Raw genomic sequence first — 11,896 nt, 5'->3', positions numbered from 1 at the left:
TGGATTCATCACCTTTGTCATCATCTTCTCCCCTCCCTTCCCTCTTCTCCTCCTCCCCCACATCATCATCATCACCACCACCACCACCGCCACCACCATCTTTATTCTCATTACCATTATCATTTCATTGATTACTTACCATTTGCCAGATTCTTTACATATGTGATGTTTTATATACTCTTCAAAACAACTCTGTGTTATATTAATTATCATTCCCATTTTATTGATGAGGGGATTGAACCCTAGACGGTTTAAGAAACTTCCTGGACTCAGGAAGCTAGTAGGTGGCAGAACCAAAATTTCAACCCAGGTGTCATCTGACCACAGGCTTTTAACTACTATATTCTGTTGCCTCCTCGGGTGGAGAGCTATGGATTCTAGCCTTGCCTCTGTAGCAGAGTGGCTGGGTGACCTTGAATAAGCCATTGACCCTCTGTGGGCCTCAGGCTCTCCATATGCCCCCTCCACACTGGGGAAGATGTATGTGCCATGGACATGAGGGGTTATACCACATGATGACTCGTGTACAAGGAACACTGTTCACCTCTCTCTCCCTTTTTTCCTTCACCACCTCCTTTTGAAGTTGGAAAAGGCAGAATGAATGGCTCTAGGATGCGAGTCTGGAGAGGATATGTTCCAGCAAGGATGGAGCAGAGCCTGGATCCCCAGCCAACTCTACTGCCCTACAGACAACCCCAGTCTCCCACTGTGGTCATAGATGCCACTGGTTGTTAAAGGTCCAATGCCTTGGACAAGTGACCACTCCATGTCTCAGTTTTCTCTTCTGCCAGTTGGGGGAATTAGTAGCACCCTTCACAAAGTTTTAGTGAAAATTAAATGGGTCAACACATGGGATACTTAGTATAGTACCTGTTATGTAACAGGTATTAGTTGTTGTCATTTTTGTACTCAATGCCCTACTCTGTAACCTCAGAAAATGCCCTCTCCTACCCTCCCTCTTGGCCTTTGCACATCCCGCTCCCTCTGCTGGGAATGCTCTTCTAGTTTGGGCAGATTCAGCAGAAACCATGTTCACTGGCTCCCAGAGACCCTTTGACTCTCCCAGAAGAAGGTAACTCTCTCTGGACTCCTTGCGTCATTGCAGCATTTTTCTCTCTCAATTTCATTGGACTATGGACAACGTAAGGACATGGATTGGAAAAGATTCTTTCTGTGCTTGGTCTTTCACTAGACTTAGTGCATAATAAAATAGCTCAGCCAGGAATATTGAGCTTGATGCCTATAATAAGGGGACCCTGATGGATGCTCCCCAGGAAGCACATGAAAGCCTAGAATCCCTTGAGAAGAGTGGCTCTTCACATTTGTACCATCAACGTAGTATATGAAGGGTCTGAAGAGAAGGCCACAGCCAAACACAACCCACAGGCTTTGTGTGTGGGGTGTACCCATAGGCTCTGTGTATGGATTTACCCATGGGCTCTGTGTGGGGATGTACACATGGGCTATGTGTGTGCGGTGTACCCACAGGCTTTGTGTGTGGATTTACCCAGGGGCTCTGTGTGGGGATGTACACATGGGCTTTGTGTGTGCGGTGTACCCATGGGCTTTGTGTGTGGATTTACCCAGGGGCTCTGTGTGGGGATGTACGTATGGGCTTTGTGTGTGTGGTGTACCCATGGGCTTTGTGTGTGGGGTGCACTTTTTAATGGGCCTCTGCCTATAAAACTGCCTGACCCTGAATGGCACTCACTGTATGTCTCCCTTTGGAAACTTTGCTGCATGTGTTGGTACACGTTACAGCAGAAGCCAGGCTGCTCTGTTTTCCTAGTTTATGGGAGTTGGCAGCAGGGGAGGGTAAGGGCCACAGGTGTGCTCTGATGGTCAAGCGTGTGCGTGCGTGTGTGTGTGTGTGTGTGTGTGTGTGTGTGTGTGTGTTAAAGAAAGAGAGAGACAGAGAGATGAAGAGGTGGGGGAGGAAGTTGAAGTTCTGGTGTCAGCGAGCCCCTCAATGGGAAGTTGAGAATTTGGATTCTGGACCCAGCTCTGACCCTGACAGGTGATGGGACCCTGGTCCAGCTCCTCCCTAGTGCTGCCCTCAGTATCTTTCCATAAAGAGATTGGTTGGACTAGACCTTCACTGGAGAACCCTTCAGCTCTGATAGTCCAAGCTTCTCAAGCCCTGAGAGCCCACAACTAGAAGCAGAGTAAACAAGTCTATATATGTGTAGAGGATAGATATTGAGGTTTACAAAGCAAACTCTCAGAAGAGAACCGTTACTCATTCAGGAAAGCTGCTCCAACCATGCCTCCCAAATTCAAGATAGGGGCTTCTGCTCTTGGTTCTCATAATCCTCATATTTCTGTGCTATTTCTACTTAACCCACTGTGTTCTCATTAACCTTTTAGGTGTCTCTTTCTCCCTAAGATGTAAACTCCTGGTAGAGCTATGTTTAATGTCTGCCCGATACAGGTCGAAACATATCATAGATGATCAGAAATGCGGGCTGATGTGGTTCTACATAGTCTCAAGATCATTTTTATTGGAGTCTTCAAGAAAACAGCTCCCGATCTGTACTTTGTAGACAAGGAAACAGGCTGTGTCTCCAGTATGAGCCTTTGGGGTCTTTCTTTTGATCTGCAGAGCAGCCCCTTTGCCGAAAGGTCCACTTTTGGGGTTGCCATGGAGCCCAAGGGGACTGAAAGACCTCCTAGCAGGAACTGCAAAAATCTGTTGAAATGTAAGGCTGAGCTCGGCACTCTCCCCCTTGGCAGGTGTCGTGGGGATTCAGATTAGAATGACAAACTCTGTCACAATAAGAGCAATGACTACTATTCATTGAGCACTTTCCAAGGCCATAGTCTGTGCTGAGCTATATCTTGCACCCCGTGATGTAACGGTTGACACTGCATTTTACAGAGTGAGTCCTGAGTCTTAGGAATGTTAGGTGAGGTGCCTGAAGTTACACTCTTCCTAGGAGCTGGGGTACAGTTCTGAGTTAAGACCCAGTGATGCCGCAGCTCTGTTTGCATAGCCATGGCAGGGGCCAGTGTTCCCATTTTAGACATGGGAAGACTGAGGGCCAGGAGGAGAAAGTACCTGTCCCAGGCCATACAGCTGGCAGAACCAAGAGTGGAATATTCCCTGATTTTATCTCAAATGCTTTCCTGACCCCTCAGTCACCCAACGCCCATCTCTTTTCCTGACGCCCAGGCAGGTAGGGAGGGGCAGGGGAGAAGCCTTGCCTCTGCTCAGGAAGCAAGGCCAGTGCCAAGCCAGGCCAGCCTCCCAGGTGGCTCCGTAGAACAAATACCAGCCTGGTTGCAGTTCACCAGGTTTTATGATCAGGGGTGACGTAGTTTCTTCACTCACTTGCAAGCCATTCAACTCCGCAGTCAGGGAACAGCCTTCCCGGGGCAGCACAAGAAAGAGGCGTGTGTGTAGAGGGGCCGTTTGCGGCATCGGCAGTCTGGCCTTGCCTCATCAGGAAATGAGAGCATGACCGATGGGCTCTGTGGTCTTGGGCAGATGTCTTCTCCTCTTTGGATCTTGACCTCCCATGCAGCATGATTTGAAGAATTAAACCAAAACGGCCCAATGACTCAGGAGCTGGGGGAATACAGATTTCTAAGCCCTACTAATTGAAATTCCAGTGTCTCGGGGGCAACCTGGGAATCTGTATCCTTGCATGTCTTCCATGTGACTGATGTATGTCCTGTGTAAGAACTACAGGTCTAGAGGATTTCCAAGAACTTTTCCAAACAGATCACAGAGAGTGTGTGAGTTTACACAGAGAATACACCAAGGCTTAATTTCATCTTCCGATATTAGAATGATAGGCACGTAGCTGAAGGAATGAACTCCTTTGTTGGCATGCAAGAGAATAGAGTGGAGGCCAGAGGTCTGCCCATGGAGGCCAGCTTTGTCTTCATGTAAGGGACGTTGTGTGTGTGAGGTGATGAGCTTTCCATCCATAGAAAGGTACAAATTGAGAGTCAACGAAGCTGAAGTTCTCGTCCCCATGGCAAAGAACAAACTAACTATGGAAGAACTGTCAAGGGACAGAGGAATTCTGGGAGTCAGACAAATGTGGGTTTAAATCCCAACTCCCCCAAACCTGGGGACTTTACAGACCTGGAATTAAATTTTCCCACCAGAAAAACAGGACTCACTAGATTCACCTACCTCAACGGGACACTGTAGGGGAGACATTACAAATAAATAAGAAAGGACTGGCATAGAGCCTGGCACACAGTAGGTATGTGGTTTGCTTTCTCTTATGTTTTCACTTGCCCATTCCTTTGGCATCACTGCAGGTTCCAGGAAAACGTAACTTCAGGGAGAGAGAGAGCTTCTCACCCAACCATGTGTCCTGTTATGTAAGAAATGGGCTTATGCTAAACAGAAAGTCAACAAACTCAGACAGAACACAGGGTCCTTACTGGTCAGCAGACGTTTCAGTGGTTGGCTGGGGCATGGGGCATGTGCCACAGATGAGAATTTTTTGCCCTTGTTCCTTTTAAGTCTTAAATGAAGCTTCCAGTTGGGGATGGGCCAAGCTCAGAGCTCATTCTGCACGTCTGTAATGGGGCTAATGGCATTGGGACTTGTTGAATCTATTTGTCCCAGTGTCAGTGGGATGTAGCAGTCACCGCGCACACTGCAGCCCTTGACGCTGGGCAGTATTTCCAAGCAGCAGTGACACAGGCAAGTGTGGCACTGGGTTCTGAAGCCTCTTCATTGTCCCAGTCACTGCACAGTGCAATGTCAGGTTTAAGCCTACCCCATTGTGCCCCTGTTCACACCTGGTCACTTTTCATCTCATGCCTTGTAACCAAGACGTGCCAAGTGGCTTGAAAGTCCTCACCCATTGCTTGTTGTTAACCTCCCTAACCTTGCTCATGCTGCTTTCCTGAACGTGCAGACTCTGGCTCTTCTTTTTCTTCTGCCTACCTCTGTTAGGCAGCTGCAATGTCTTCTTTTGGCTGCTCAGTAACACTTACTGCTTCTCAGCAACACCCTAATTTCTTGGAAGGACAGGGCAGAGCACCCACTGGGATGGTGTGGTGGCATTTAAAGGGTTATCATCCCCCACTGCAGAGGAGTCTTCCTGCTCATGACCCACATATGACCTGCTGTGCCACCTGGAGACCACTCCCAGGAGGGAGGGATATAGAGAGGGGCTGCCGGGGTGTGTTTCGCTGTAGAGCCAGGAGATGTTTTAGCTCTTCTTGCTGCTGGGCCTCCGGAGCAGCCTGGCTTTCTAGCTCCTTCCAGTCTTGGTCTCTGTCCTTCACGCGGGGGGCAACCTCCCCCAAATGCTTGCAACAAATTCTGCCACATTCTACTGCAAACTATGAACCCTGGCACGATAGTCAACCATGATCCAAGAGTATGTTGGGGTTCTTTGGGAGGCCTTCATTGAACTCTCAGATATAGTGCTCCTTTATTCATTCATGTTATTGCTAAGGAGGACCTACTACGTGCTTGGTCCTGTACTGTCCTTTCTTCTGAGATTCCCAAAGTGCCTATGTTAGCTCCCCTGAGCTTGTCAGGAAGCTCTGGTTCTGTGACTGCCTCCCGCTAAGGCTGTGAGATCGCCACTGAGAGCTCCATTCATCGGTGAGCCCCAGTGCCCAGCACCATGCCGGGCACACTTCATGCTGAATAAATCTGTATTGCAGGGAATTGACTTACTTTGGGGGCCTCTCTACAAGTCAGCCTCAGCTTAAACCCAAAACTGCTTTGAGAACCAAGCCAGACAGTGTTGTATTCTGGAAAGCAAAGAAGAAAAAAACATGGTTGGGGGGGTGGGGAGGGAAATCGCAATGGATGTGTGCTTTGAGTCAATGAAGCATTCTTTTTCTGCTGGCCTGTTTTTAAAAGATCACATTCTAGCAGTAGCCGTGCCCCTGTGAGGGCTCTGGTGACTGAATGGAAAGATTTCAGCGAGGGGTGCTAGTAAAACGCTCAGGGAACGGGATTCCCATTCCCACCCTCTCTCCACACCCTCCTCTCTGCCCATAAGAAGCCTTAATGCAGCTCTGACATGATGGAAACTGCGAAGAGCTGGAATTTCCACCCTGGGCAGAACCCAGAAGAATGTTATTCTTCCCGCTCCAAGCCTGGAGCCGGCAGGCGCTGGGTGGGAAGGGGGGCCATGCAGGAGCGGGCAGGGCAGCAGAGGTTGGATGATGGAATGACCTCCAGATATTTGCTCTTGCTGATGTGTCCATGCTGGCTTGGCCCCCACATCTGGGAGATAATCATCACCATGGCTCACATCTGGAAAGGACTTAACAGGTTGCGAAGTTCTCTCACTGATGCCTCCAATCTGAGCCCCACAGCAAAGTGGGCGGAGCAGATCTCCCTGTCCTCATTTGACCAGTTGGGCTCCTGAAGCCATCACATGTCTGTCACATGTCCTTGCTCAGGCAGTGAAGACAATAGCAGTGACAGTGAGAATGATGATAACCAACACGTACAAAGCATTTGCTCGGGGCCAAGCCTTGGTCTGTGCAGTTTGCATGGAGAGTATCGGTCATTGAGGCTTCAGGTCATTTCTACAAGGTGGCATTTTTATCCCCACTTTACAGGTAAAAAGAGTGAGTCACACAAGGGTCTACCAATTTGCCCAGAATCACTCAGGGAGCCTGTGGCCAAGCCAGGATCCAAGCCCAGGCAGTTTGCCTCCAGAATCTATGTTCTTCACACTTATTTCCTGCCTGCCTATCAATACTGGGAATCGAAGCAAGCCTGAGTCCTAATTTCACTTCTCTGCTTATAGCATTAAACATTAAAGTGTGATTCTGGTAGGAGACGGTCATTCATTCACACAAGCATGCACAGGGCAACGACAATATTCCTGGCGCTCAGTGGGGCCACAGTTGAGGGAGAGCACTCTTACCTCCCAGTCTATTCGTTGTAAGTGCCTTGAGCACCCTGACCATTCTGTGTCTGCTCCTGAAACAGCATATGGGGCATGTTGGGCACTTCTTAGATAAGAATTGAATGAATGCACTGCCTCTGCTCTTGAGTAGTTCACAGTCTAGAGGAGAAAGACTTGTAAGTGGACATATATTCATTTTATTGCCTACTGAGTAATTAATTAGATATATGTGTTAGAGTGTTGAGACCTGCAGTGGGGTCTGGAGATGGAATGGATGAGCATGTGTTTGGGAGGTTTCCTGGTCCTGCCGGAAGGTCTGCCCCCCTGACGTGGAGAGGCAGTGTAAGGGAAGCATCACTGGAGAAGGCTGGGCAGGTAAGCAGGGATCCCAAACTTTCTTTAAAGGACCATACAGTAAGAATTATAGGCTTTATGGATCGTATGGTCTCTGTCTCAACGATTCACCTCTGTTTTACAAAAGCAGTCATAGGTGGTGTGTAAACGGGTGAGCATAGCTCTGTCCCAATAGTTTTATTTGTAGAAATAGACGGGCCAGGCTTGGCCTCTGGGCTACACTTTGCCCATCCCTGTTGTAGGGTGGTGGGTGCCATTGATGGGGTGTGATCAGATTCTTTTTCTTCTTTACTCATTCCTTAAATATGTATTGAACACTTACTCTGTACCATGTACAGCAGCAATTTTTTCACTCTTATTGCTCACAGTCTATAGGGGTGATAGAGTCAATCATAGGGGCCTGACAAAGTCCTGTGATGGGTGGAATCAGAGGGTCATGAGGCCACAGAGTGGGACCCTGAACCCAAATTTGGAAGCCGAATACACCCCCCACTAATCCAAGGACGTGACATGTGAGCTCTGGCCCAAAGGATGAGTAAGAGTAAATGAAATGAAAAATAAAATGTTCCCTATAAATAAAGCCTGGGGAGTGATAGAGGCCTTGCCGGGGTGGAGGCCCAGAAGGAGTTCGGTGCACCTGGAGCACAGGTTGTGCTGGGAAGAGACAGGCATTGAGGCTGACTGTTAAGTATTTGTTAGGTCAGTGCCACCCAAGAGAAATTGAGTGTGAGTCACACGTGTCATTTATGATCGTCTAATAGCCTCATTTAAAAACTGAGAAGGACATGTGTGAAATTATATTTAGTGATATGCTGGACTTAACCCCAAATATCCAAAATGTTATCTTTTCAACATGTGATCAATATAAACAATTGTTAGTGAGACTTCACATTATTTTTTGGTAGAAAGTCTTTGAAATGCTATGTGTATTTTCACATCTAGAACATCTCAAACAGACCAGGTTTCAAGTGCTCAGTGGTGGTGTGTGGCTGGATGGTCATTGCATGGGTCAGTGCCAGGCGATCATTCCGAGCCGTGTGGCTGGTGATGGCGTCTGGGCAGTAGCTTCAGTGCAATGGGATTTCTATGTATCATCTGGTAGCAGGAGGGCTGCTGTCCTCGGCTTATGGCTTTCTCTGTCCATTGCCCTGGGGCGGGAAACTCAGAGAAGAAACGCAGAAAGCAGGAGAAAGGAAGAAGGGAGAATGGCCAGCTTTAGACGAGGAAGAAGAAAGTTTATGGCTTTGCCAGACTGACTTAAGTGATGGTTCAGAGGTCAGAGGTCTGGGTGACCTTGGTTACACAATGAGGAAGTCTAAGCCTAGGACTTCCACTAGTCATCAGCTCTGTGAACTCGCTGGTAGCCTAGTAACCGACATTCCTCTCATTCAGAGCCTGGAGGTGTCAAGAGAGGGAGAGCAGGTCAATGGAGGAAGCCACCTCATTTTTCTTGCCAGAATTGCAGGTTCAGAGTCAGAGGGGTTGGCACTTGCTCCTATCTGAGCCTATGAAGGCTGAGACCTGTCTTCCCACTGAAACTTACTAAACGGCCTGGGTGGGTGAGTTAGTCCTGGTTACGCCAACCCCCTCTCAGGTACTTGGATGTCCTTCTGTTTGCCCACTTCTCTACTTTGCATCAAAACTTTAAACGTAGCTTTGCCCTCAATTAACCAACTCTTATCCATCTATGACTCTGTTTATCTAGACATAGGCCACAGGGATGTGCTAAGCGTTGGAATTACTGAGTTTTTAAAAAAATCAGATTTTTGTATTTCTAACCACATGCTCATCTTGGTTAAGCCTTAGCATCGGAGGCCTTTCGGGCTCCTTCTTCGATGGATAAATGAAAAAGATTCATAATTGACATATGATTTTTATGTTGGCAGACTTTACCGAAATGCTGAAAACTTTTGTTCCCGTGATTGGTTTAGTCACAGCCTGGAGTTTATACCACTAATTGGATCGGCTTGTATTTTCTCCATGAATGGTATTTAACTCAGACTCTGTCCAAATGTATTCATATCTTCCTCAAACAATCACAGAAGACCTATTGTGGTCTTCGGGGTAGCAGTTGAATGAAAAGCAGATTCTGTGTGTGTTTGAGGAATGGGAGGAGTGTAGGATGGCTAAGGCAGTTGTGGAAGAAATCAGGGCTGTTCGGAGCTCGCAGGCCTGCCAGGCAAGGCTGAGCCTGGAAAAGGCTTCGAGGAGCGTCATATGGGGATTCAGGGTCAGATCACCTGGGTTCAAATTCACATTTCACCCCTTCCTAGTCAAGTGACCTTGGGAAAGTTATTGGACATTTCATGCTTCAGTTTCCTCCTTTATAAAATGAGGAAACTAATAATTATCTCTATTTCCATGGGTTGTTGTGTCTATTAAAGAAGTGCCTGTAAAGTATTTTGTTTCATGTCAGGTACATAGCAAGCCTACAGTCAATGAAAGCTATAATAGTAATAATTGTTTATATGCTTATCTGAACTGGGACCTCAAAAATGAACGGGTGTAAGCTTTACATAGTTAAGGGAGGGTGTTCCTGGTGAAGGGCACCCTGACTTCCAAGCTCAGATCTGAGAGAATGTGGAATGCTATGGGAACTGAAGGGAGCTCATTTTGTGTGGAGCGTAAAGTAGGGTCGGGTAGGTGGCGGTGCGGGGATCGTGGCAAAAGATAAGTCTCTCGAGGTAGGCAGCATCCCAGTGAGGGGGGTAGGAAGGATCCACTGGGGGGTAGGCTAGCTAGAGCGTGGGGGCAGCTGTGTTCTTGAGAGCTGAGCCTATTTACAAATCTTAGGCTCTGAACTCAACTTGAAATGTACAGGTGAGTGGAGTCCCAACAACCAACGCTTTGTATGTGTTCACATGAGTTCCAGGAGAGTTGCAGATGTCTGAGATGAAAGCATTTGGCAGGGAGCTTTGTGGAAATATTTCGAAAATATCAACACAGAGAAAAATTTGTAACAACTCGACAGAAAGTCATTCCCCTGGTGGGCAAGAAATATCAAGGTTTGGGTTTAGGCCTTGGACGGTGCACTGAACGTCTGGAAACCAAGTTCTCTCTGGATCCTTGGAAAGAGGTTTTGAAATGGGTCCTTGGGAATTGCGCGCGCGCATGCGTGTGTGTGTGTGTGTGTGTGTGTGTGTGTGTATGGACGGATAGACACCTTGTGTCTGTGTTTCAGGAGGAAATGGGATGTCTGGTCACTTCCTTTCTAACATGCGGTCCTTGTTACTCTGAGGTGCTTGTAATCCTGGAGAGGAATGTGTTCTCTGTGGTGCAAGGTTCTGGGAGGATGCACTGCTCCTTTTCCATGTGAAGACCTGACAGGCTCCTGGCAGGAGCCACACAGTAGGACCCCACCTTCTGCACAGTCTGCACCCTTTATATGGATTTATTTATTGTGAATATTTCATATACATGGTATCATATGACATGTAACCTTTTATGTCTGGACTCTTTCACTTAGCAGAATGTCTCGGTGGTTCATCTGCTTTGCCACATATATCAATGCTCTCTATCCCTTTTCCTGGCTGAATAAAGGCCCTTCGTTTGAGTGGACCACAGCCTATCATTCACCTGCTGGTGGACATTCTGCAACTTTGTCAAAAGTGCTCCCTTTGCAACATAGTGCAGATGGGTCACTTGTCCGAGGGGCTCAGAACAGCGTGAAGATGATTAAATCTTTAGTCCTAGTCAAGGAGAGAGCGTGCTGGCCAGGGAGGGCCACCAAGAGAGCAATTGTACCAAATCCAAAAAGCAAGTGGAACATGGACACAGCCACGTCCTTTCCCTCTCCACCCCGGCGGCCCCGCATGGAGAAGTGAGCTCCGCGATGACTTGCGCAAGGTTACATTCCTCTTCTCCCCGGAGCCCGGCCGCATTATGAAAACCTTTCTCAACCCAGCACTGCAATCACCACCCGTCAGTCTGTGTCGAGATTAAGTTGAAATAATTGCCATCCCTGGAGTATTTAAATGATAGTGTTTTGGGGCCCATTTAGGACAGAAATGATAAAGCCTATGCCATAAACAAGGCCACTGGAATTCAAACAGGTGCAGCATGTAAATGATGAGGCTCCCAGGCCCCCCCTCAGCCCATCCTGACTCCTTCTCCAGAGCTTTCATCGCAGCAGTAAGATGACTTTATATCACACACATGATAAAAACAACTATGTTTGTATGTTTTCCTGCTAGCTCACCTTAGAAAATAGTTAGATGCCCCATCCCCATAGTTTATTATGTAAAAGGAAATCCAATTTGAACCCTACTATCCGCTCAATTGTTCTGTAAACCCAAAACTTCTCTGAAAAATAGTCTATTAATTTTTTAAAAAGGAATCTAAAATCAGTCACTAGCAGGGGCGTACAAGGACTTTCTAGAATCGCGGAATGTGACACACTGCAACTCATTCTGTCCAATCTCACCATCAAATAGAAGGGGGAACATCATCTGCCCACCCACTGTTACCATTGTCATCCAGATAGCCACCATTTCTTTCCTGGTCTACACCTTGTCCTCTCACTCCCTACATCTGCTCCTCCTTCCCTCGGCGTTCTCCTTCACACTGCCATCTAAGGGATCTTTCTCAACCGCAAATCTGATCATGGGGAGGAGGGGGGGAGCGCCATTCCACAGCTCCCCATTGCTGCTAAGATAATGCCCGGTACCCTCAGCATGGCTCACCGGCCCAGGATC

This window comes from Myotis davidii, unplaced genomic scaffold, assembly GCF_000327345.1.
Source record: "Myotis davidii unplaced genomic scaffold, ASM32734v1 scaffold866, whole genome shotgun sequence".
NCBI classification, from domain to species: Eukaryota; Metazoa; Chordata; class Mammalia; order Chiroptera; family Vespertilionidae; genus Myotis; species Myotis davidii.
This window is presented reverse-complemented; position numbering follows the sequence as displayed.